We start from the raw sequence: 22,297 nt of genomic DNA, 5'->3' as shown, positions 1-22,297 counted from the left end.
TCTCCCCAGACCTGAGCTAAACAGACAATGGTGTCACCTTGGTCTTGTCTCAAGTTCCCTTAGGTGGCTTAACTCCCAGTCCCAATTCCCAGTCAGGAGGCATTTTCAGAGAGGGCTGGGCTTCAGTGGTCACAGCTTCTTTATTCAGTTTTGTCAGAATGGGCAAAAATTCCTTCATACCAAGATTTCAGCCATTAGCTATAACATTCCAGTCTCTCTCCCAAGTCCAGTGAGGAGCAGCTGAGAGAGCAGGGGTGGTTTAGCCTAAAGAAGAGGAGGCCCACACTTGCTATTTTTAAGTAATATTGAAGCTACAGCTTTGTCTGTTCCAACTCTTATTAATGTTCAGCTTTTGAGCTCCAGGTTTCAGTTTTCCATCTTTGAATTGCACAAGGCAGCCATATAGTTCAAATAAAGTCCAACTAGAGGTCTAACAATACCAGCTATTTATGCCAAACACGCACTTAGCTACTTTCAAATCATATCAAATTTTTTAGCCCCAGTGTATGCCTTGAATGTGCCATGAATTGGGTTGTGGATTTTCAGAGTTCCATTGTTACTCCTTCCATTGTTGCTCCTTCCAGTTTTGTTGAGGAATTGTCGCCCATCTGTGACATCATCCCTTGGAAATGGCGTCTGGATTCCAGAAGAAGACACCAACACCTCGTCTTTTGCTGAGGGAAAGGCTGAAGCCAAATACTGTGAGTAGCCCCTGGGGCTGTGCAGAGGCTGGCAAGTGCCCTGGTATCCCTGCTCTCCCTGGCCCTGCTGTCCAGCAGCGCTGTGAAGCTGCAGAGCCCCTCCCCAGCCCTTTGTGCCGTGTTCCTGTTGCTGGGGGCTGTCCTGGTGCAGTAGGGAACACTGTGGGATGTTTCAGTTGTGCCTTGCCTGGCTGTGCCAGCAGAGCCAAGTGAAACCAATGTAGAGCTGAAGGCCTGAGCATGTGTTCTGTCCCTTTCTGTTTGCACCAGGAATTCCTTCTGTCAGGCTGGGCACTCACCTGTGCTGCTCTGACCATCCTGCCCTTGGGCACCTGGGCCTGTGGGTGGGGAAAGCTCAAACTCTTCCCAAAGCCTTGAGAGCCACGGGGTGTCCCAGCTGGAAGAGCTTCCAGAGCAGCTGTTCTCTCCCAGCTCCTGTGTGGGCACAGAGCCAGCCCTGCAGGCAGCACTGGAGCCAGGGCCACAAAGGTCCCTTGCTGTCTGGAGCTCCCTTGGCTGAAGGTGCCCCAGGGCTGAGGCTCTGTCAAGGAGAATTCTCTGTTTTCTTCTGAGGAGGGCTCTGTCAGCCCAGACAGAGAAAACAATTAAGAGGGAGAACCAAAACCTGGACACATTCCTGTGCACCTCCCTCTTGGTACAACTTTTTTTTCTTGCATCTCTTGGAATCAGGCAGCAGCGATATCTCCTTGCTGTGAGTTCTGAGTGTTGTGCAGGGATGGAGTTCAGGCAGTTCTGAGAGGTCCTCCCCATTCTCTGGAAAGGTCACTGCCTCAATCCAAGGGAACATAAGAGAAAACAAATGCCTAAAGAGCAGAAATCCCCAGCCATATCACATCCAATCCTGGACAAAACAATGTGACAGAGCCATGTGGCTGGAGTATGTGTATTGCATTCTGTATTGTTAATTTACTGATGCTAAGGATTTCAGCAGGGACCTTCCAGGGCTCCCAGGACTGTCCTAGTGGCTGTGACCACAAGTTATTCACCAGTGCCACTTGTTCAAGAAAAGTCATTCTGAACAAGCCCATCTCTGAGGCTCTAGCTGGTGTATTTTGCCTTTCAGCTCCTTCCCTCTGTGTTCCAGAGGGAGAAGTTTCCCAGCAGGAAGAAGGAGGGCAGCACTGGGGGGAGTATTCTGCCCAGAACTGGCCCAATTCTAGACAGGAGTGAGACTCGTCCCAAGGTAGACTTTTCGTGCTCTTTTCCTTTCTATTTATCATGGAGTTTGAAGAGGGTGTGTGCTTGTCACAGGCATTCCTCCAGCAAAACACCTCAGTGTGCAGGTGCTGTTGTCATTGCAAACTGCTGGGAGTGGTGGACTGGGAGTGCTGATGTGCACTAAGCAACACAAATGACCTCTGCTGAAGGTGCTGGGCTGTGCTGGAGTGTAGCTGCCATTGCTGACAGGGGGAAGGCTGGGGACACAAAGGCACATTGATGGGTACTCAGGAGCTTCCATTCTCTACTGACCATAAACTTTTCTGTCCCCTCCCCTCTTGTCCTCTTCCTTTTGGTCTGATCTTCAACCCCGTCCCTCTCACTGCGACACTCAACAAAGCAACCTGAACAAATCCAAACCACAAACAACACATAGAACCAACAAATTCCATTCTTTTGCTTCATAACCTTTTGGCTTCAGCCAAATATCACCTCATCTCTCCCACCTGCTCTGGTCCTGTGCTCTTCTTACTGATGTGTAATTTCTAGAGCAAAAGAGATATTTGCAGTTGTGTGGGCCTGGGTTTCCCTGTCTCAGAGTAAAGGACATCCCAAAATTGTTACCCACGGAGTCTCCTGTAAATCCATGGGTTTTACTTACTCCATGAGTGCTCAGTCAGTGCCCCAGAGTTCTGTGACCACCTGGGCGCAGGGCTGTGCTTAAGGGAAGTGCTGCCTGGCATTGTGGAGAAAGAAAGCTGGAGAAATACATGCCAAAAGAGCAGCTTGGCTTGAGGCTGCTCTGTGTGGCCCAGCAGCTGTGCGTCAGCTCAGAGCAGAGGTGGGTGAGGCACTGTTTGCCCAGTGTGGGCTGGGCAGACGTGCTCCCCCAGAGTCTGTACTTCCCTGGTGATCAGTGTAAGATTCTCCTGCATGAACCTTCCTCCCAGCAGCTGAAGCTCTCCCTGCTCTCTCTCTCCTCTCCAGCTGCCGTCAGCTGCCACGAAACAGAGCTGGTTTGGGGTTTCCCCACCAGAGGTGGTATTTCAGAACTTCGTTGCTCAGGAGGTCTCTGAAATGGTGCTGTGTCTCACCAATAAGGGCAAGGTAAGTGCTGGCAGCCGGGGCTTTAACACTGTGCTGGAAGAGGAGAGTGCTGTCATTCTCCCAGTGTACAGCAAAGCAAGTTATCTGCTGCAGCACATGCAGAAGAAAATGTCTCAGTACCTTGTTCTGAAGGATGCTGGAAATGTTCCTGTGCTGGGAATTGTCTCCTGATTTTGGCCATGCGTTGCTGGTGTCTATCCCAAAGGAGTTTCCCTCTCTTGCAAGCTCTGGACTGATAGGAATGCTGAGGGCTGTAAAGTTCTTACCTGCTCTCATGCTTTGCCTTGGGTCTATTCCACAGCCTGTGTCTCCTTGGTTAATCTTGGCTCCTGGTAGGAATCTCTGCCTCCCTCAGCCATTTTGGCTCCCTTTGTGCAGCTCACAGTCAAAGCTCAGGGGCTGAGTCCTTTCCATTTTATGCTGGAATCCCTTCTCACGAATGGCATTGGCAGTGCAGGAGCTGTGTTCTGAAAGAGCCCTGCAATCAGCCTGAGGGAGCAGAAGCAGTGAGAGGCCTTTAGGTGCCACTTCAGGCTCCTGCTCAGCTTCATCCAGCTCTGCTCAGCATTTCCAAAAGCAGCACGGTGCTCTGCTTTCCCTTGGAGAACCACAGCACATCCAAAGCCATGTGCTCCTGGAGGTTCCCACCTTCACTTGAAGAAATTGGGATTGTTTTGCAATTTCCCAAGAGAGCTGAGAGGGGAAAGTTAAAAAATGTCAGCAGTTGTGTTGCAGTGTAAAGAGGAAAACTTGAGACCATTAGAATTTCAGTCAGGGAAACATTTTCTCAAGTGAGGCTTGTGCCAAGAGTGGGGTGGTGGGAGGAGACAGGAGGGAGTCCAAAGCATCTGTTTTAGACTTTTGGAGAGCATTTTGGTGCTCAGGGGTTGATGCTGTCAGAGTGCTAGAAAATGCACGTTTGCTGTGTCTGTGAATGGCAGAGTGCAGAACCTGGCCTGCTGGCTGCAGGCAGAAATGCCCAGCAGCCCAGCTTGCCTGCAGAGGCAGCGAGAAGGCCTGGAGAGCGAAGACTGGCTTTTGATCCTGGAAGAACAGTGTCAGTCAGTGCTGGTCATGTTTCTGCAGGCAGAAAATGCCTTTGAAGCCCACAGTCAATAGGCACAGCCTGTCTGTGTTTCTGTCACTTTTAGCAAGCTGATTGCTCTCATGGTTTTATGATTCTTCCTTGCTGCTTTGCTGCCCATTGAAATTCTCTTTGCCCTCTCCTTGTTTTAGGGATTGTCTTGCTGTGTTCCTTCCTTCTTTTGCTTTTCAGGTTTGCTTTTATTCCCAGTAAGGCCACAGGGTTTGTTCTCCTCTCTTGCTGCTCTGCTTGCCTGACTCTATCCCCACAAGATCCCTGCCCAAACCTGATCTGCTAGAAGGGAATTCCTTCCTTCCCCCAGGATAATGTGCTGGTTTGCTTTCAGGTAGCACTTTCCCCCTCTGGAACATGACAACTGCATGGCTGTTTGCAGGCAGAAGCCAGCAGGTTTTTTGTCCTTGTTGAATATGCAGATGACTTGGCTCAGGTGCTCTGTCTCCATCGTGCTGGTGCTGACCTGCTTGGCCCTTCCTTGCCAGCAGGCACTGCCCCACTGTCCCTGGCCAAAATGCTGGAGGCAGACAGAAGGGATTCCAGTTCAGCCTTGTGAATGATGTGCCTGTGCCTGCACAGCTGAAAGTGCTTTGGACAAGGGGCCGAGGAGGGATGTCAGCAGGGCAGGGACAGGTCTCCTCTGGTGCTGTTTGCACAAGTGTCAGAATGATCATTTGGTGTGTTTGCTGCAGATTCCTCGTCTGGTGAAAGTGTGCATGGAGAGCTGCCCTTATTTCCAGCTGGCATTCCCCAGGGATGTGTACCATGTGGTGCCAGCAGGCGCCTCTGCCCCTGTGCGCATCCGCTTCAGCCCCGCCGAGAACAAGGTGAGACTGGAGGAGCCAAAGCACAGAGTGATCTGCACAGCCATTGTTTTCCCTGCACTCTGGCTCCAGCCCATTGCCTGCTGTGAGCTTGGCTGCAGGCCGTGGGCAGGCAGCCTGCAGGCAGTCACAGCTTGGCACAGGCTGGCAGGCACTGCAGCCAGGCCTGCCAGGCTCTGCTTCCCGTCCCTGCCCATCCCTGAGCATTGCCAAGGGAAGATGCAGAGGGAAGAGGATGGAAATGACAGAGGGCTGTTGATAGATGTTGGGCCATCTCTAGGTCCAGTGGAAGGGGTTTCATTAGGATGGAAAACACCAGAGGAAGAAAGAGATCAGAGAGCTTTCCTCCTCCCTGACTGGCAACAGCTTCCCTGCCTGCCCCTGGGCTGGAGCAAAGATGGTGCTTTTTCAGCCTTCTGCTCTCCAGCCTTGCAGCTGTGCTGTCCCAGAGCACAAGTGAGCATGGTGCAGCTGCAGGGCCAGGGCAGAGGATGTGCTGTGCCCGTGAGCCCAGCCTGGCACAGGCAGACTGGGCTCTGGGTGCCCTTGGTCAGCAGGAGGTTGCTGAGCTGCAGGGGACTGGGACAGCTGCCTGAAGGAGCTGGTGCAGGGCAGGTACAAGCTGCAGGCAGAGCTGTGAGCCCAGAGCCCGTGACAGTGACACTGCTGGGGCTCTGTCTTCATGCCTGGCACTGTGCTTGCTCTGTCAGCTGGCACCCATCCCGTGCCAAAGGTGCTTTTGTGTGCAGGTTTGAAGAGCAGTGCTGAGGCCCTGGCAAGTCTGATCTCAGTGCTGGCATCTGGAGGGTTCATGTTCTGATCTGGAGGCCTGTTCGTACACCAGGGTTTAGGACATGGCATGGAAGGGAGGAAGCCTTGCAGGGAAGCAAAGAGAGGCCCTTTGCAACAGCATCCTGCTGCCTCTTGGCACTGTTCTTCTCCTGACTTGGTTGGAGAGGCAAAGTTCAAGGGAAGTTCTGAGCCAGCTGATATTTCTACACCAGGCCAGAGGTGCAGGATCTCTTTGGGTGCAGCTGTTTTCTCATCTTCTTATGCTGCTTAGAGTCAGTTGAACACTTTATCGTATTCTCAGACAGTGATAACATAGAAACCTAAAGAGGAATGTCCTGTGTTCCCTAGCTCCCAGCTCCTTAGAAGGGACTTAGGAATTCTTTAACATCATTAAAATTTAGAGTCAAAATTATGGTGGCCGTGGGTATGGGTATGACCCAAATGACACAAGAGCTGAATGCCACAGAGATAGGTTTTGCAAAGTGCACGAGTGCCTTTAAAATGTGACATGTTAGTAGAACTTAGTGTTCATTTTAGGGTGCAATAGGTAAATTGATGCCCTTGGAGGGTTATAGAAATGGTTTTTCTTCTGCCATGGGGATGGCACTAAATGCCCTGTGCTGAGCCAGTTTCTTTTCCTGCAGGATTATTGCCACGAGCTCATCTGCATGACTACCAGGGAAAGGATAGTTGTGCCAATTCGGGCCATTGGTGCCCGAGCTGTCCTGGACTTCCCTTCCCAGCTGGACATCTCCAAGGGTGCAGCCCAGTGCAGCACCCAGCAGGCTCTGCTGGTGCCCAGTGTGGGTACCCGGGCAGCTCGGTACCAGCTGAGCAGCCAGAGGTGAGGCAGCTCATCTGTCCTTGTGCAAAACACCTTTGGGGGATGATAGCAGAGTTGGGAAAGAGCAGCACAAGGAACCAGAGCACAGCAGCTGCTGCCCTGCAGCCTGGCTGTAAGGGAGCAGGATGGATGGCATCTGCTCTTGCTTTCAGTGGCCTTTGAGCTTTCTCTGTCCCAGATTTCCTGGAGGCTGCTGGAACATGTTGGGAGCTGGCTTGCACCCTCCTGAGCACAAGCAGCTTCTGAAAAGCTTCCTCAGCCCTGTCAGCCAAATAGAGCCATGCTCTGGGAGAAATTCCTGAAGGCTGTCAGTGTCAGGTTGTGCATGCAGATAGCTCTCAACCCTCTCGATGCTCTTCACAAAGCATTCTGTGATGGGATTGCTGGCAGTGGGACCCTTGAGGCTCATGGCAGAGAGCTGGATGCAGAGTATGGGGGAGCTGAGGTCATTTTCCCCAGAGGATCTGGTGAGGGCTGGATCTCCTCAGCAGTGGCTGTGTGGCTGTTTCTGATGCTGTCTGTCCTGGCTGTCTTCTGCTGCCTGTGCTTGGTTTGCTCCCTGCTTGCCCAAGGCAGCTGCAGAGAGCTGCAGTGCAGAAGGAATCTCGTGGCCAGGTGTCCCCCCAGCCCTGCTCCCTCTGTCTGTGTTGCAGTCCTTTCTGCGTGGTGCCGGCCACAGGAGCTCTGGGCGCTGGTGACACCGTGCAGGGGACAGTGGGATGTCACCCACGGGCCAGCGGTGACCCCTGCGGCTCCCTGGCAGTGTGCTGCAGCACAGGTGAGTGCTGGGCCCTGCAGGGGCACAGGACAGTTCTGCACCAGGGCTCCCTGCTGTCCCATGCCCTGCATTCCCTCCAGAGGTACCTCCCTGCTCACCTCTAGCCCAGAGCAAACTGAGAACTCCTTGGTGTTTAGGGCCTTGAGAAAGTGGATCCCCTCTCACAGGCAAAGAGTTTGGACTCCTGTTTGTCTGGGAGTTGCTGAGGTGAGGAAGGAGGATCCCTGAGTCTCCACTACCATGTGGCTGTGCCTGGCTGAAGTTTTCTTTGATTCTTGGGCAGTGCTGTAGGGGAGGTCTCCATCAGCCTCTCTCCAATGCAATGGATTTCTTGCACACCTCTGTCCCATCTGCTGCTTCTCCACTGGCTTGCCACAGAGCCTTTTTCTATGTGGCCCTTACACAGAGATGTAGTTTCTGCCTAACAACATTTTCAGACCCTCAAGTTCCTTTTTGGGACAAACGCAAACAAATTTTTCCCTGTCCCCAGTTCCCAGGCCGTTCATGCTATTGCAAAGCTCTCACATCGATCTCCCATTTCATTTCTAGAGTGAGGAGGAATCCCATTCAGTCTTCATATAGAAGCTGCTCTGTACTTACTAATCTTTCCTTTGTCCCTTTTTAATTTGATTGGCAATGCTCCAGCTAGGTTTTTCAGATCAGAACCTGGATCACCTCCCAGTGAGCCCGAGGAATGGGTTAGAAATTAGAAGTCAGCCCCAAGGGATATCTCTTGAGAGAAGGGTCCATATGTTCTCCTGCAGCATCAGGAGCTGCTTGCATCCAGCTCAGAGTCAGGGACTGGCACTGAGGCAGCCTGGAAAATCCAGCGTAAGAGAGGGAATGATTGTACTGCAATGGACATCTCTCCCCAGGCCGTGAGAGCAGGCTGCCCCTGCAGCTCAGAGGGGAAGGCCAAGGACCCTTGGTTGAACTCAGCTCTCAGACTCTGGACCTTGGGAACATCTTTGTCAACACCCCCCATATCTATGAGATGAGCAACAGGGCTTGGGAGGGATCCTGATGGCTCCTGAGGCAGCAGCAAGCCTGGTGGAGCTGTGGAATTGCTGCCAGCCTGGGCAGTTGTGAGCAGGGAATATTTGATGTCCTGCTCAAATCTGGGGGGTCAGAAAGGTGTGTCTGTTGTTCCTGAAGGCCCAGTCCCTGCTTTTGGGCAGCCTTCCTTAGGGCTCAGCTGGGAGGCTCCCTGCACAACAACCCCTTGGGATATGAAACCAGCACTGGCTCTAAAAGCTGCATGTTCAGAGGCTTTTGTGGCAGTGCCAGACACAAGGCACCTTTTGGCTGGGCTCTGCAGAAGCAGCTGCAACAAACTGGCTGCCTTTGAGCTTCAGCCCACTGCAAACAGCCTCCAGCCAAGTGTCTCCTGCTTATTGCTGCAAGTGACAGGAAAGCCTTGGGATTCTCTCCCTTGCTGACCAGTCCCTCCCCACACTTCATCCTTGCTGCATCTCTGGCTCTAGAAAGAGAAAAGTGTTCCTGGGAAAAAAGCAAAGGATTTTCCTACCTATTTGCCTCCCCCACAATAGTGTCCAGTTTACAAAATCATCATGAGGGAGCAAGTGAAGAGGTAGAAAATGAGGCCCTGCATCATGGCAGACACTTTCAAAAGCTTGGCTGGGGAAGAGAAAGACACCCTGAGTTTTCTTACCAAAAGTTGGTGCTGTCAATACATTTTGATGGTGATGCCTCATTCCCAGTGTATTGTTTTCAAGGTAGGGGAAAAGGTGAATGAGCAGACGGTGCTGTTGGAGCTGTGCTAAGAGGGGCAGCAGCAGCTCTGGGGTGATTGACTACGCAGCTGCAATCAGCCCACGTTGCTCTCAGGGCCAGCTCTCAGTGAGCTTGGTGATGCTGAGCAGAGGTGCACTGCTCTGTGTGCATGGGCTCAGCCCAGGGTGACTGCAGTTCTGTGGAGTTCTCTCTGCTCTGCATGAAAACCCAAAGGCAGAACTTTTCCTGTTGTATCTTTTGCCTTCTGCCACTCAGCAGCACAAAGCATCTTCTGCCTTTTCTGGGTGTCCATGGCATCATGAGACAATAACCCACAAGAAGGGAAGGTTCCACATGTATTTCCACTTGGCTTTCTTGCTGCTGCAGGTGAAACTGATGAACCAAGGAGCTCTGGCTGCTCCCTTCATCTGTATCCCTTCAGCCACCAGCATGGGCTCCTGCTTCAAGTTTGCACCCTTGGAGGGCATCATTGCAGCAGGTGGGAGCCAGAGTGTGCAGATCTCCTTCAGTGCCACCGTGTTGGGGAGCTTTGAGGAAGAGTTCCAGTTCCAAGTGGCTGGATCTCCTACGCCTGCCATCCTGACCATCAAGTAAGGACCCTGGGAGCTGGGTGGGCACATCTGTAGCTGTGTCTGGGACATCCCCCACCTACCTCATGTTGGGCTGGAGCAGAGAAAAAAGGTGTTTCCTGGGGTCTGAATCTCTGCTCTGATGCTGGCATTGCTTTAGTGTGAGGATGGCTCCTGCCCTGGGTGGTAGCTGGGAGCTGGAATGCCTCCTCCCTGCAGGGATCTCCCTGTGCCTTGGGCCATGGCAGGCAGTGGGATGGATCAGGTTTGGGCAGCAGCTGCTCTGGGATGTCCCACCTGAGCAGCCAGCAAGGTCCCCAGGGCTTTGGAGATGGTCCAGCCTGGGTGATTGTGCAGCAGCAGCAGTGTTTGTAAAAACTTGTGTTAACAATCCATGGCAGATGGGCAGCAGCAGGCTCAGCTCACCTCTGCCAGCCCTGCTGTGGGGGACAAGCTGTGCTCCCAGCTGCTGTGCACAGAGTGCTCTGGTGCCTCCTTGGCACAGGCAGGAAAGGGCTGATGTGGGAGTGAGGGAACTGTGCAGCAGGAAGTGTGCCAAGGACTTGGGCATCCTTGCGTGGGCTGGTGCCATGGCAAGAGATAATCCTGGCACAGCCAAAGGGAGAAGGGCTGATCCCAGGGGAGGCAGAGCTCAGTGCTCAGGAGCACAGCAGTGTGAGGCCTTGTCCCTGCCAGCCTGAGCCATGTGCTGCTAGGATAATGTAGTGGGAGCAGGAGAGCTGATGCTGGCTGCTCTGCAGCTTTGGAGCTGGGCTGCTGCTGTGGGCAGGCACTGGCTCAAGGCAGTGAAGAAATGAAAGCAATCTGCACTGGATTATGCCAATAAGATAAGGGAGTTGGATAAAAAAGAACAAGGAAGTTATTACTTAGCAAGAGAAAAGTGGTGAGTAGGTGTGCCCATAGTGGAGAAACAATGATGCTGGCATTGTTTTTGGAGGAAAAGTGCTGCTTTTGTATTTTGGAAATCAAGAGGGAACCTTTCACCATCAAATCATTGATTCTCCTCTGTCCCTGCCCCAAAGTGGCCATGGGGTGTTTCTGCATAAGCAGCTTTCTCCTTGGGCAAGGGCAGGTGTCTCTTGTTGAGATGTGCAGAGCAGAGCCAGGGGCAGTCCTGTGAACACAACAGAAGGCCCAGGTCACTGCTCCTTGATTTGGAACCAAAAGGCAGAGTGGGCATTGATTGGCATCAAGCATGAAATCAACTGGTGAGTGTTGTGCAGCTTCAAGTGCTGATTTCAGTGGATGTTGGTGAGTTTTGGAGTCTGTGTGCTGAGTTGAAGGAGAGGTGAGGTGTTGTGCTGGATTCAGGACAGCCTGGTTTGGTTGTTGAAGCTGTTGCTCTTGGCTGTGCCAGCTGGTGCACTGCTGTCAAGCTGGTCCTTTCCTCTGGGATTCATCTGTCCCCTGGCTAGAACTGTTGCTGCTCTTTCCAGAGGATGTTTGGGGCTCACCTGGATTCATGTCTCAGAACTCTGTCTGTAATGATGGTGTGGGTCAAACTCTGCTGAGAAAGCTCCTCCACGGGAACAGCGGTTCCAGCTAAGAAGGAGCAAAGCAGGGAACCTGTGGCTGGAAGGGCTGCTTATAGAAGTTTGTGGGGACACCTTTATGTCCCTCCCATTGCAGATGGGGAAACTGAGGCACAGAGCCATGTCTGGGTGTGTGTTGAGGGTCCTTCATGGCAGCACCAGCAACCCGGGGCCTTCTCCTGCCTGCCCTGTGCCCAAAGCCCATCCGTGGCTGTTGGCTGCTGGCCACTTGGCTTTAGCTGCCTCCTGTGCACAGGGCCCTGTGCTGAGCACATGGTGCTGTGTTGGTTGCAAACCCAGGGTGCCCTGAGCCCAGGTTTTGTGCCCCCGAGCCACGACAGCCGGGCCTTTGCAATTCCTTTAACCGAGCCATTTCCTCCTCTGTCCTCGCCCTCCAGAGGCAGCGTCATTGCTCCGAGTTTGCACTTCGACCTCCCTGAGCTCGACTTTGGGGACATCTCCTTTGGTGAGTGTTCCCTGGGCTGGGACACAGCGTCAGGGATCTGTGCCTTCCCACAGAAAAGCATCCCTCACTCATGGTCTGCCCAGCAGCCTCTCCAGGCTGTGAACTGCAGGGCTGCTGCTGCCTCTGGTGGCATTTTGCCCTTGTGAGATCCAATAGAAGCAAGGAATCGAAAGTCAGTATTTTCTGGTGTCTCTGTGCTGGTTTAAAAGACAGATGTCTGCCAAGGAAGGTGGGAATCTTCCTGCGATGGAAAGATGAGCCCCTCCCTCCAAATTCTTATACCTTTGAAATGACAGGGCTGCCAGGTAAAACTATGGGAAAAGGAATAACAGTTCTTTCCTAGACTGTCTCAGGAGAGCACAGACAAGAAGGCAAGAACAGACGTTTCCGCACACTCCCCAAGGGCAGGGGGCTGTCGGCAGTGCGGAGCAGCAGCAGGCAGGAGCGGGGCAGGCAGGCAGGGTCGATGCCAGCGCTGAGCTGCAGCCAGGGCAGTCCCAGGGCCAAGCACACAACCTACCGCAGCAGCAGCGGCCGAGCTTCAGTCCCCGAGCGGGAGGAAGGGAAGCTCCACTCCCTGCCCAAGCTCAGTTCTGACTGCACAGCTGCCCACGGCATCACGCCACAAGTCCCAAAAACCCCGAAGGGAAAAGCCCAGCCCCAGGACCAAAACGCCCCAAAACCCCTCGGCCCCTTCCCAGACCAAGGGCAACATTCACTGCCAAGCCCAAACCCAGAACAATGAAGTTGATGACCTTTTGAAGGAAACTCATTGCCTTTGCTGAGCTGCTTCTTCCCCAGCCTGCATCAGCACGTGGGCACTTGTCAAGTTGCCTTTTGAGGAAATGAAACAAGAAAGGCAACAGATGGAAATATGGTTCTGAACCAGGAGATTGATCCTGCTGAATCTGATTTCATTCCTAAGGTCTCTCCAGCTGAAGGCAACTGTTCTATCTTTGCTTCTTTGTAACTGTTGGCTGTTGTGTGCATGTGCTGAGCTCAGTCTCATTTGAGGTTTTGCCATCTGGGTTTGTCTTTTTGTGCCTCTCTTGCCTCCCTGGAGTCACTGCTGGAGCTGGCAGTGGTCACTTGAATGGGCCCAGAGCAGCTCTGGGCTGCAGCTGCAGTTGTTTTTTCTGCCCATATGTGTTCCAGTGAGTCTTGGTGAGCAGGCCTGGGGAGAAGTCTCCTGCCCACAGAGCTGGCCAGCCCAGCCAGATGTGCACTGCAGAGCAGGATGTGGCTGCTCTGCGGGCTCTGCAGGCCATGCCCACCATCAGTCGCTGTATCTCTGGCTTTGCAGGATGGAAAGCAAATCCAGAGCTAAAGTGGGGTCAACCCTTGCAGGCAGCAATGCCAGTGAGCAGCATGGGTGTGATGTCCCCATTTGTTGGGTGAGGTGGGACCTGGTTCCTCATTGCTAATCTCAAAGCAAGGCTTGGGTGTGCCCCCAGTTGAGTGGGCTCTGAGCTGTCACGTGCTCAGTCTGTTTGGCCCAAACCAAGAGATGCCTTAAGGATCCTGCAGAGAGAAGCTGCTTTAGGGTGCTTTGCCTCACGTTCTAGTTCCTGATTCCTTCCTCACTTTCTTTTGCTGTAGCTTCTTCTCAATGACAACTCACTGTTTATATATCTCTGAAAACAGTGGGAGTGTTGGCAGGCTTCCCAGGGAATTTTCCAGCTTGAATTCTCAGAGTAACTGCTGGGTCTGGGTGCACACTCATCACTGAGAAATAAGTGGTGCTGGTTTGGGGCAGGTGAGGGAGCTCCTCCCCATGCCAAAGAGAGAAGCTTGCAGTGTTGAGCAGGGCTAGGAGTGGGCATTTTCAGGGCTGCAGTCTGGAATCTGTGTCAGAGGGAACTAAGTGACGATTAATTCCTCATGCAGCTTCTTAGGGAGCTGTAGTTCAGATAATACAGAGCTGAACTCCAATCCCACTTTCATCCTGGCAGGATATTCACCCCAGGATCATGCCATAGTGGGTGCCTGACTGGATATTTGTGTCCTTTGCCAGGCTTTCCCTACACCCAGCGCTGTCGCCTGACCAACAGCTCCCCGGTGCCCCTGACGTTCCAGCTCCGCATGTCGGACGATGGCACGCAGCCGGCTGTGGACAGCGTGGATCAGATCCGCAGGGACAGTGACGCAGCCTGGAGGAAGGGAATCCATTTCTATGTGGAGCCCAGGGAGTTCAGCATCAATCCCAGCCAAGGGACCATCCTCCCCCAGGGACACCAGGACATCGAGGTACGGCAAGAGTGCAGCCACAGACGCTGCAGCAGCAGGGCTGAAGCTGCACTGGAGTGTGGGAGGGCTTCAGCTCTGGTGCCAGCTTTGAGCATGCTGGGAGTGAGAGATCTGCACTGCTGGGAGGCCTCTGCTAGCTGCCTTACTCGGGATGTTCCTCCAGGAGCACTGTTTGGTTTCCAACATCATCTGCTGAGGTCACATACCTTATGGTCAAGGCCTGAAGCCATTCTTGTGTTTTTGAGAGCAATTGATTTGATTGCAAGTGGGCAGAGCAAGGATGAGGGCAGAAGGTGGCTGTTAGAGAGATGTCATTGTATAAAGCAGTTAGCTTTTCTTCTTGGTCTCATTTCCCCCCTCCTGGGGAGCAGAATGATTTGTGTTTACTGCAGGAATCTCCAGTGGAGACAAAATATTCTGCAGCCATGAAGTGCCCAGCACCTGCTGGGCCACACTTTGCCTTCAGCTTCATGCTATGAAGCTGAACTCATTGTGTTCAAGTCAGATTTCCTCTGCATGGATGTCATTGTGGTCCGATGAGAATTTGGCCCCTTAATTTGAACACAGTGGTGCAGTGAGCTTTAGTCTGACGTTTTAATGTAGCTGAGCTGTGTCCTGATTGCAAGGTGTGTTTAACAAATCTGGTATTGGCAGAGGGCTTTTGTTCCTCTCAGACTGTGCTCTACACATGGAGCAGCAGAAGAATTGTGGCCAAATCCTCCCTCAAGAACTGAAAGATATCACGCATGGGTGTGTAAGGAAGCTTTTGTAAGGAAGAATTTCCTGTCCTTCTCTTCCACCAGGTGACCCTATGTTCCAACACGGTGATGGAGTTCTACAGGAGGATGCTGGTGGATTTGGAGGGTATTGGCAAGGGAGTGGCAAGACTGATCATCACAGCCAGGTACCAGCCCTTGCTGGCCTCCCCAGGCACTGCCTTGCACAGGCTTTGCTGGCTGCAGCTGCCCAGGAGAAGTGCTGCTCAATGGCCTCATGTTGTGCCAGCTGGACATGAGAACAGCAGGGCTTGGGCAGCAGCCTGTGGTGAAAAGCAGCCCTGCTCACAGCCCAGCACGGCCCTGGGCCCTCATCTAAAGGGAGCAGGAATGATCTCATTTATGGGCCTGGGTTCTGGTGCTTGAGGTGGGAGAAATTTCCCGAGGGCCTCCTCTCCTTCTTGCTTCAAGAGGTGGAGTTGTGCAGGTTGTGACCAGCGTGCATTGGTTTGGGCCACAGCAAGCAGCCTGCTGAGAGTCAGGGTCTGCTTCTGTTGATGAGGGCACATGGCAGGGGGCAAGTGGCTCCCAGCAAGTGCTAAGGGCAACGTCTTAGGAGGGGAAAGCAGCCCTGGATGTGGCAGGTCAGCTGCAGTTTTTCTCCTTCCCTCTGCTTCCCATTTGGAGCTTGAATTTTCTCAGAGTTGAGACCAAAAGTGGTTGTTGCTGCAGCAGAATTTCATCCTGCTGTGCTGCTGTGGGTGCCAGCTGAATGGCCAGAGGGCTGCAGCTCCCTGGTGCTGTTCCCTGTCCCAGGCAGAGCCATGCAGTCAGTGCCTGGGCTGCCATTGTGTACAGCAGGTGGAGCTGGGGCCAGTCAGTGCCTGGAGCTGTGGAGTGAAGGAGCGAGGGAGCTGCAGGGCCTGGGAGGGGGTGATCAGCCACTCTGGAGGGCAGCTGGTGTCTCGTGCCCTCCAGGGCTGGGGCAAAGAGCTGAGTTCTCAGGCAGGGAAGCAGCACCATGGGAGAGAAGGGAGTCATTTTTACTGAGCCACTGGAGCTGTGTGTTCCTTGAGCCTTAGTGAGCCCTGATCCTTGTTGGGAAGGCTCCCCCAGAGCTCATGGATCACTGGGACTGTGACAGGAGTCCTTGCCATCCTCCTTGGGTGAAGCAGGGGCTGAGGCAGCTGTGGCACCAAGTGCTCTGCCTGGGGCACTTGGCAGCCTCTGGGTGCTGCCTCTCAGGGTTTGGCGCTCCTTGACAAGACCCGTTGGAGTGGGAAGAGGTAGAAGGCAATTAATCCCTGTAGGGCTGTTAAATGCCCATTCCACAGTGACCAATGTGATCTTTGGGGATAAATGTTCTCTATTCTCTCAGTACCTCTGATTCCCCTGGGGTCATCTCTTTGCCCAGATGTCTCGTTCCTGAGCTCCAAGTGTCCAACCATGTGCTCCAGTACGATGAGTGCCAGCTGAAGGTGCCCTATGAGAGGAAGATCCTCATTAGGAATCCCAGCCACCTTCCTGGCTGCTACGGGCTTATTCCCCAGGTTTGACATCACATCCTCCTCCTCCTGTCAAATACTATTGAGGGATTGTACGGGGAAAAAAGGCTTTGGATAAGACCTTTTTAATTTCTATTCAGTCTTAAAGATCTGCTGAGAACAGGATCCTACCCAAATGTAAACTTGAGGAGGCAGTTGAAGCTCCTGAGGAAACAGTTGATGTTCTGGTCTTCAGGGTGTTTTCTTGTGGGAGATCTTAGAGGGTTGTCAAAAGCTGCTGCAACCACAGACAGCAATGTCTGTGCTGGCAGCCTCCTTGCAGGATCCCCTGGGAATGCTGAGCCTCCAATTCTTGCATCTTGTTTGTGCCTTTTACCTTTGTCCTGGGGAGTTTTAAACGTGTGTGTAAGTTGCTGTTGCGGTGGATGTTAAGGAGTCTAAAGTTTCTTCAGAGGTGCCTCTGAAGCTGCATTTCATTCTGTCCCTTCCAGAAACGCAAGGAGGACTCTGCTGTGTTCTACTCCAGCCCCAAGCCCTGTGGGATTGTCCAGCCCCAGAGCACAGCAGAGATCCCCGTTGTAGTGGAAGTGCAGGCGCCGGGCGAGCATCGCACCAATGTTCTCATCGGCGTGTTCGGGGATGAGAGAAACCCACGGGTGAGGGCACGGGGAGCTGTGTGCCTGTGTGCAACTGCTCCTGGCAGGGGGCACAGGGCACAGGGATTCTGCTGGGGAAAACAGGCACAGGCTGCTGTGGGAAGGACAGGAGGGATGGGTGGCACAAACAGCTCGTGCCTTAGAGGTGGGAATCTCAGTGTCTGACACAGAATGGAGTTGGGCACAGCTGGAATCCAGGGTCATTTTAGTTCATTATTCTTTAAAATGCTGTTAAATTTGGAAACATCTGGATTAAAATGTCATCTCCCTGAGCACAAAAGAGGATGTCAGAAGACTTCTGGGAACCTTGAGCTTTCTGTAAAAGAAAGGAAAGCAGGCATTTGAAGAGTGGTTGCAAGGATTGAAACTTATATTAAGACATATGGAAATGATGATGCCAAATTCCCTGGATGGCACCAAACATGTGAACCTGGGCCATTGTGGCACTGTTGTAAATCATTGAACAGGAAGAACAGGCAGTGCAGGCTGTGCCAGGGAGCCTGAAGTTTGACAAAACAGTTGCTTTCAACTCTGAGGCTGCTTCCCTTAAAGAGGAGGGTTTCTCTCTACCAGAAGAACCAGTTGTTGAACTGTCAGCCTGGTCTTAACTAGAGATTTCTTGCAAAGCTTTTACCTTTGGGCCAGTAATTTGTAGTTTGAAAGGTTCTCTTACCTTAATCCTTTTCCATTTGGAGGTGAACATGTCATTTTCTTTTTCCCCAAAAGCCCAGCATTTCAGCTGGAGAGGGGTAGTTGTCCCTAAAGAAATTACTTGAGCAGGGTTGAGCTGTTGAAGATTTTTTAGGTTTCCCTGTTGTGGTTTGTTTTGGGTGTTTTAACATCTTTCTTGCTTGCTTCCTGGCACAGAGAGCACAATTACGGAGCTCAGGACGGCCGGCAGAAACCTCCCCAAGGCCAAGGATGACAGAGCTTGGCAGGATCCCAGCACCACAGCCTGAGTATGTGTGGATGGATGGATGGATGGATGGATGGATGGATGGATGGATGGATGGATGGATGGATGGATGGATGGGGAATGTGAGCTGAGTCACCTGGGAGTGTTGGAAAATGTCAACCAACCCCCCCAGCAGTGTCAGGGGAACATTGCTGATAAATCCCTGCTGGAGCTGCAGAGTTTCTGGCCTTGGGCCCTGGCGGGGCTGTGCTGGCTGGGCACTGGCTGGGTCTGCCCCTGGGTGCCTCAGATCTCACCTTTTTGCTGCCTTCTCTGTCTTTTCCTCTCCCACTGTGCTTTTGGCATCCCCACAAGGTGTTCATGCCTGTCCTCTGTAGTTGCTCAGTGCAAGCAGTTGCAGCTGCTGCAGCAGCTCAGTGCCATCCCTGGGCTGCCTTTAGAACAGAGCTGCTCCAGCCTGGATTGGGAAGGGCTGGATCAAACCATTTCTCAGTTCAACCTGCCCAGCACCCAGCCAGGGGCTGCATCCTGGCCAGGAGCTGCTGGTGCAGGTGTCCCTCCCTCCCACTGAAGGTCCCTGTTCACAGTTATCTTATTTTCCAGAGATGAGCTTTACCAACCTAAATTCAAACCTGAACCACCAAAATAAAAAAGGAGCAGTGCTTCCTCCTCAGGAACGCGATGGAGGCACTTCAGCATTAGAAAGGAGGAGGAGCCAGCCAGAGCCCTGAAGGAAGTGCAGGATTTTAGCCACTGTTCAGGAGCAGAGGTAGATTTTGTTGTACATCCAGTGCTTGTGTTGCCTGCCCAGCCTGCCAGCACCAAGTCATGCTCGTGCTGACCTCCCTTTTTGCTGCCCTGCTGTGCTGTGCCCGGGCAGTGGGCTGGGCAGCAGGGCCAGTGGCTGGACATGGAGTGAGTGGGAGGGAGAAATAGGAGAGTTTTCCTTGGAGAAGCTGACTCAGATCCTACAGGCCTGTGCTGAGTGTGGGATTTTTTGCCTTCTTCCCTTCCCAATGTAAGATGAGGCTTTTATCTGCATCATCATGGTTAGACCTGCAGCTTCCTTCCCAGAGCAAGCTGGGATGAGTCCTGATCTCCATGGAGCCTCTTGCCAAGCCAGCCAGACTCCCTGTGTGCAGGGCTCTGCTTTCAGCCCAGAGCTGCCATTGCACTGCTGGCCCTGAAGCTCTCTTACAGACAGAGACTTTGCAGAGTGGCTGTCTCTTCCTGCCAGCACAGAAAATGGCTTGTTTTTCAGGTGCCAGCACAAACTTCTGAAAACCCTCACCTCCCACGAGGCTTGGAGGGGTTCAGGTGCTCCCTGGACATAGCGCACACTCCCCTGGAAGCGGAGAAGGCAAGAGGGAATGTGTCTCACTTGCCCATTGTCAGTGTGGCCAGCAGGGCTGGAGCTCCCAGTGCCACTGGGGGCCCTCAGCATTGGCCCCAGAGGGGCCTCCCATCTCTCCAGGCCATCCCAAAGTGCTGCTGAAGCAGCTGCTTGTTGGAGAGGCCATGCAGGACACCTTGTGGGGCTGCCCAAGGACGCTGTGCAGCACCTGTGGAGGGCCCTGCTCCCCCTGGAACTCCTCAGGTGGTGCACAGGAAATTTTTGCAGGAGCTTTTGCTGTAGCACCTTGAGAAAGCAGCATTTTTTATCAGAGTGTTAAGGGAAGAGCCTCAGGAGTCAAATGAGCTGGGCTGGAGTCCTTCCCTCAGCTCCAAGAGCTCTCACTCTGAGTCTCCTCCTTCTCTAAAAGCAGGAAGTTTTTAAACTTTTTAAAGGCAAGTTGTGCATCAGAGAGAATGTCTACTGCCAGGAGACATCCCAGTTCCCTTTCATGTAATGTACTAATTAATGCATTGACCTGTGAGTATGGGAGGAGATTTTCGCCATGGTCCCTGCACTGGTCAGTGGCAGGGATGCAGGATGAGGTGAGGGTGATTCTGGCAGTGTTTGGGGAATAGGCCCCTCCAGGTACAGCTGCACTTTGCTCCAAGATGCTCTTCTGCATGCATTTCCATGCTCAACACCTCAATCTCTCCTGTCTTCCATCCAGGCTTTCAGTATCCTGCCACTGTCAGGTGTGCTGCAGCCAGGACAGAGCCAGCAGGTCTCCTCCACCTTCTCTGGCCACCTCAGCAGCCCCTCCAATGTCAGGGAGCTGTGCCACGTGGAGGGAGGCCCCACCTCCGAGGTGCTGGTGAGCAGGGAGGCCTCACATGTCAGCTCCTCCCTGAGCCCCCGGGAGATCAACTGTGGCTCTCAGGCCCCTCTCAGAGAAAGGTGAGTGAGCCTTCCATGGGTTACTGCTCTGCCAGGGGTTATTGTCCCTGCAGGGCTGCCCTGCTCCAAGGACTCTGAGCGCAGAGGTGCTGCATAGCAAAGGCCAGAAGCAGCCCAGGGATGGCCACTCTGAGCTCCCTGGCTCCCAAGAGAGGAAGGACCTTCTTCTGTTGACACAGAACATCTTCTTCTCTATTGGAGTGCTGAGCCCTCCTGGCTTAGCTGCTGCCTGCAGGGAGCTGGGCTCTGGACTGGCCTTGGCACTGCCTCTAGAGGTGTCTTGAAGTCCATGGTGTTGAGTGGCATCTTCTTCATCATCTCCCTTCTTCACCAAAGCAGTGGGATTGTGGTATGGGCAGGCGTGGGGCACAGACCAAACCTTGCTTTGGGTCCTGCTCCTGCCCCAGATGAAGTCCTTGCAGTGCTGATCTGCCAGGGTTCTCCTTGTGCTGGGACAGCACCCAGAAAAGCTCATGTCCTTTGGGCTCCCCTTCAGCTGCAGCAGTAGGCAAGCCCAGGAGAAGCTCAGCTCCAGCAGGGCAGCCCAGCTCAGGACACACAGGCAAAGTGTGGAGCTGGGAGTGGAGGCTGCTTAAAGCAAGCCTGTGCATCAGGACTTGTCCAGGCCAGGCTGGAGTTGGTTTCACAGGGAGGAGAGGGACCCGGCTGCTTCAAATGGTTTCCATGGCAGCCAGCCCTGGTTTGCTTGGTCCCAGCTGGGCTCCAGCAGGAAATCTGGCTGCCAAGAGCCTGTCTGGCAGGAGAGGAGTTCCTGCAGCCTTTGCTTTCTGACTGACAGGATTGTTCTCATTAAGGAGCAGGCTGTGAGTCGTTAAACCCGAAGATGACGGGCAGAGACTCTCTAACTAATTAAAGTCAGACAGTGGTGTGTTTATTAACAGCGGCGGGCGGCACCAGAGCCGTCCCTAACAGGCGTGACCGCGCTGCCCAAGGTTCTGTGCCCTCTCTTTATTTCTCAAGATCTCACATACAATACATCTGCACAGCCCCAGCAGCTCCCATCCCTGCTCTGTATTCAAATGAGGTCATTGGTCCTTCACACCTGTGCAATTCTTCCCTTAAATTGGGTCTGTGGTCTCAAATTGGGTCTGTGGTCTTAAGGGATGAAGTCAGGAATGTCTTCATCAGGTCTCTGTCACCCTCTGGCAGGATCCAAGGACCCTGCTCAGTGATTGATTGACATCAAGCCCAGGTGCTAACCATTGTTCTCCTGGTTTCAATTTGTTCTTGTAACAGTTCACTTCCTCCACTTTCTTTCTAGAAAGAAGCTCCTAATGGTAAACAATAGAACAATCAGCTCCAGCTTCAGCATCTCATAATCATTAACCTATGGTCTGCCTATCTACCTTACATCCTTATCCATGTGAATTGCTTCTAACCCTCAGCTGAAATCTTAACTCTTTAAAATCATGCTTCAGCCATGCCCAGGGAGAAGGGGGCTGAAGGAGCTGAGTAAGAATTGTAGGAGAGATGAGCAGATGTTGGCAATGTGTGCTCTGCTCTCACCTGGGAAGCCAAGAGACAAAGGGCGTTTTCAGCATCAGCACAGAGAGCTGGTGGATCAGCCTTTGGCACTGGGCTGGAGGGCTCTGGCTGTGCCTTGAGAGGGAGCTTGCACAGCCAAGAGCTTATGATGGCAAAGCTCAGGTTTGGCTGGTCCTGGAGATCCCCTTCCAGCAATGCCCTCACTTGGGACGTTCCCAACCTCTGTGGGCTGAGGAGAATTCACAGAAATGGCCTCAGGGTCAAGGAATGAAGTGCAGGGCCAGCCAGGACTGGTGAGCCCAAGTTTCTGCTGGGGACTCTGAGCCATGTTTTCTATTTTGTCTGCAGAAGGGAGCTGAAGCAGCCGGCTCAAAAGCTTGAGGAGGAGGCAAAAACCTTAGAGGAGCAAGAGAGGCAGAAGAAGGAAGAGAAGGGTGTCTCTGTGGGGAAGCAACCTCCAAAACCAGAGAAGAGGAAAAGCAAACCACCAGAGAAGAAGGAAGCCAAGGCCCCAGAGAAGAAGGAAACCAAAATCCCAAAAAAGGAAACCAAAGCCCCAGAGAAGAAGGAAAAGAAAGCCCCAGAGAAGAAAGAAACCAAGGCCCCAGAGAAGAAAGAAACCAAAGCATCAGAGAGGAAGAAAACCAAAATGCCAGAGAGGAAGGAAACCAAGGCCCCAGAGAAAAAGGAAACCAAAGCCCCAGAAAAGAAGGAAAACAAACTCCCAGAAAAGAAAAATAGATCTCCAGAAAAGAAGGAAACCATATTTCCAGAGAGGAAGGAAACCAAATTCC

At 52.9% G+C, this 22,297-nt stretch overlaps 1 pseudogene across 1 annotated transcript in view; it reads left to right on the top strand.

The window, feature by feature from the left end:
• Positions 1-18,395, top strand: part of LOC311165933 — a 32,208-nt pseudogene extending 13,813 nt beyond the window's left edge. The window contains exons 14-28 of the transcript in view: positions 1,807-1,905; positions 2,868-2,987; positions 4,466-4,519; positions 4,779-4,913; positions 6,347-6,546; positions 7,200-7,324; positions 9,501-9,669; positions 11,600-11,667; positions 12,090-12,281; positions 13,682-13,914; positions 14,718-14,818; positions 16,045-16,180; positions 16,627-16,791; positions 17,659-17,750; positions 18,311-18,395. The product of the transcript in view is annotated as an uncharacterized misc_RNA (transcript). The remainder of the gene's footprint in view (positions 1-1,806; positions 1,906-2,867; positions 2,988-4,465; positions 4,520-4,778; positions 4,914-6,346; positions 6,547-7,199; positions 7,325-9,500; positions 9,670-11,599; positions 11,668-12,089; positions 12,282-13,681; positions 13,915-14,717; positions 14,819-16,044; positions 16,181-16,626; positions 16,792-17,658; positions 17,751-18,310) is intronic.
• The last annotated feature ends 3,902 nt before the right edge of the window (positions 18,396-22,297 follow it).

Source organism: Fringilla coelebs, assembly GCF_963513975.1.
Source record: "Fringilla coelebs genome assembly, contig: SCAFFOLD_33, whole genome shotgun sequence".
Taxonomy (NCBI): domain Eukaryota; kingdom Metazoa; phylum Chordata; class Aves; order Passeriformes; family Fringillidae; genus Fringilla; species Fringilla coelebs.
Note: the sequence above shows the minus strand (reverse complement) of the source record. Positions and strands in the feature narration are given on the sequence as shown.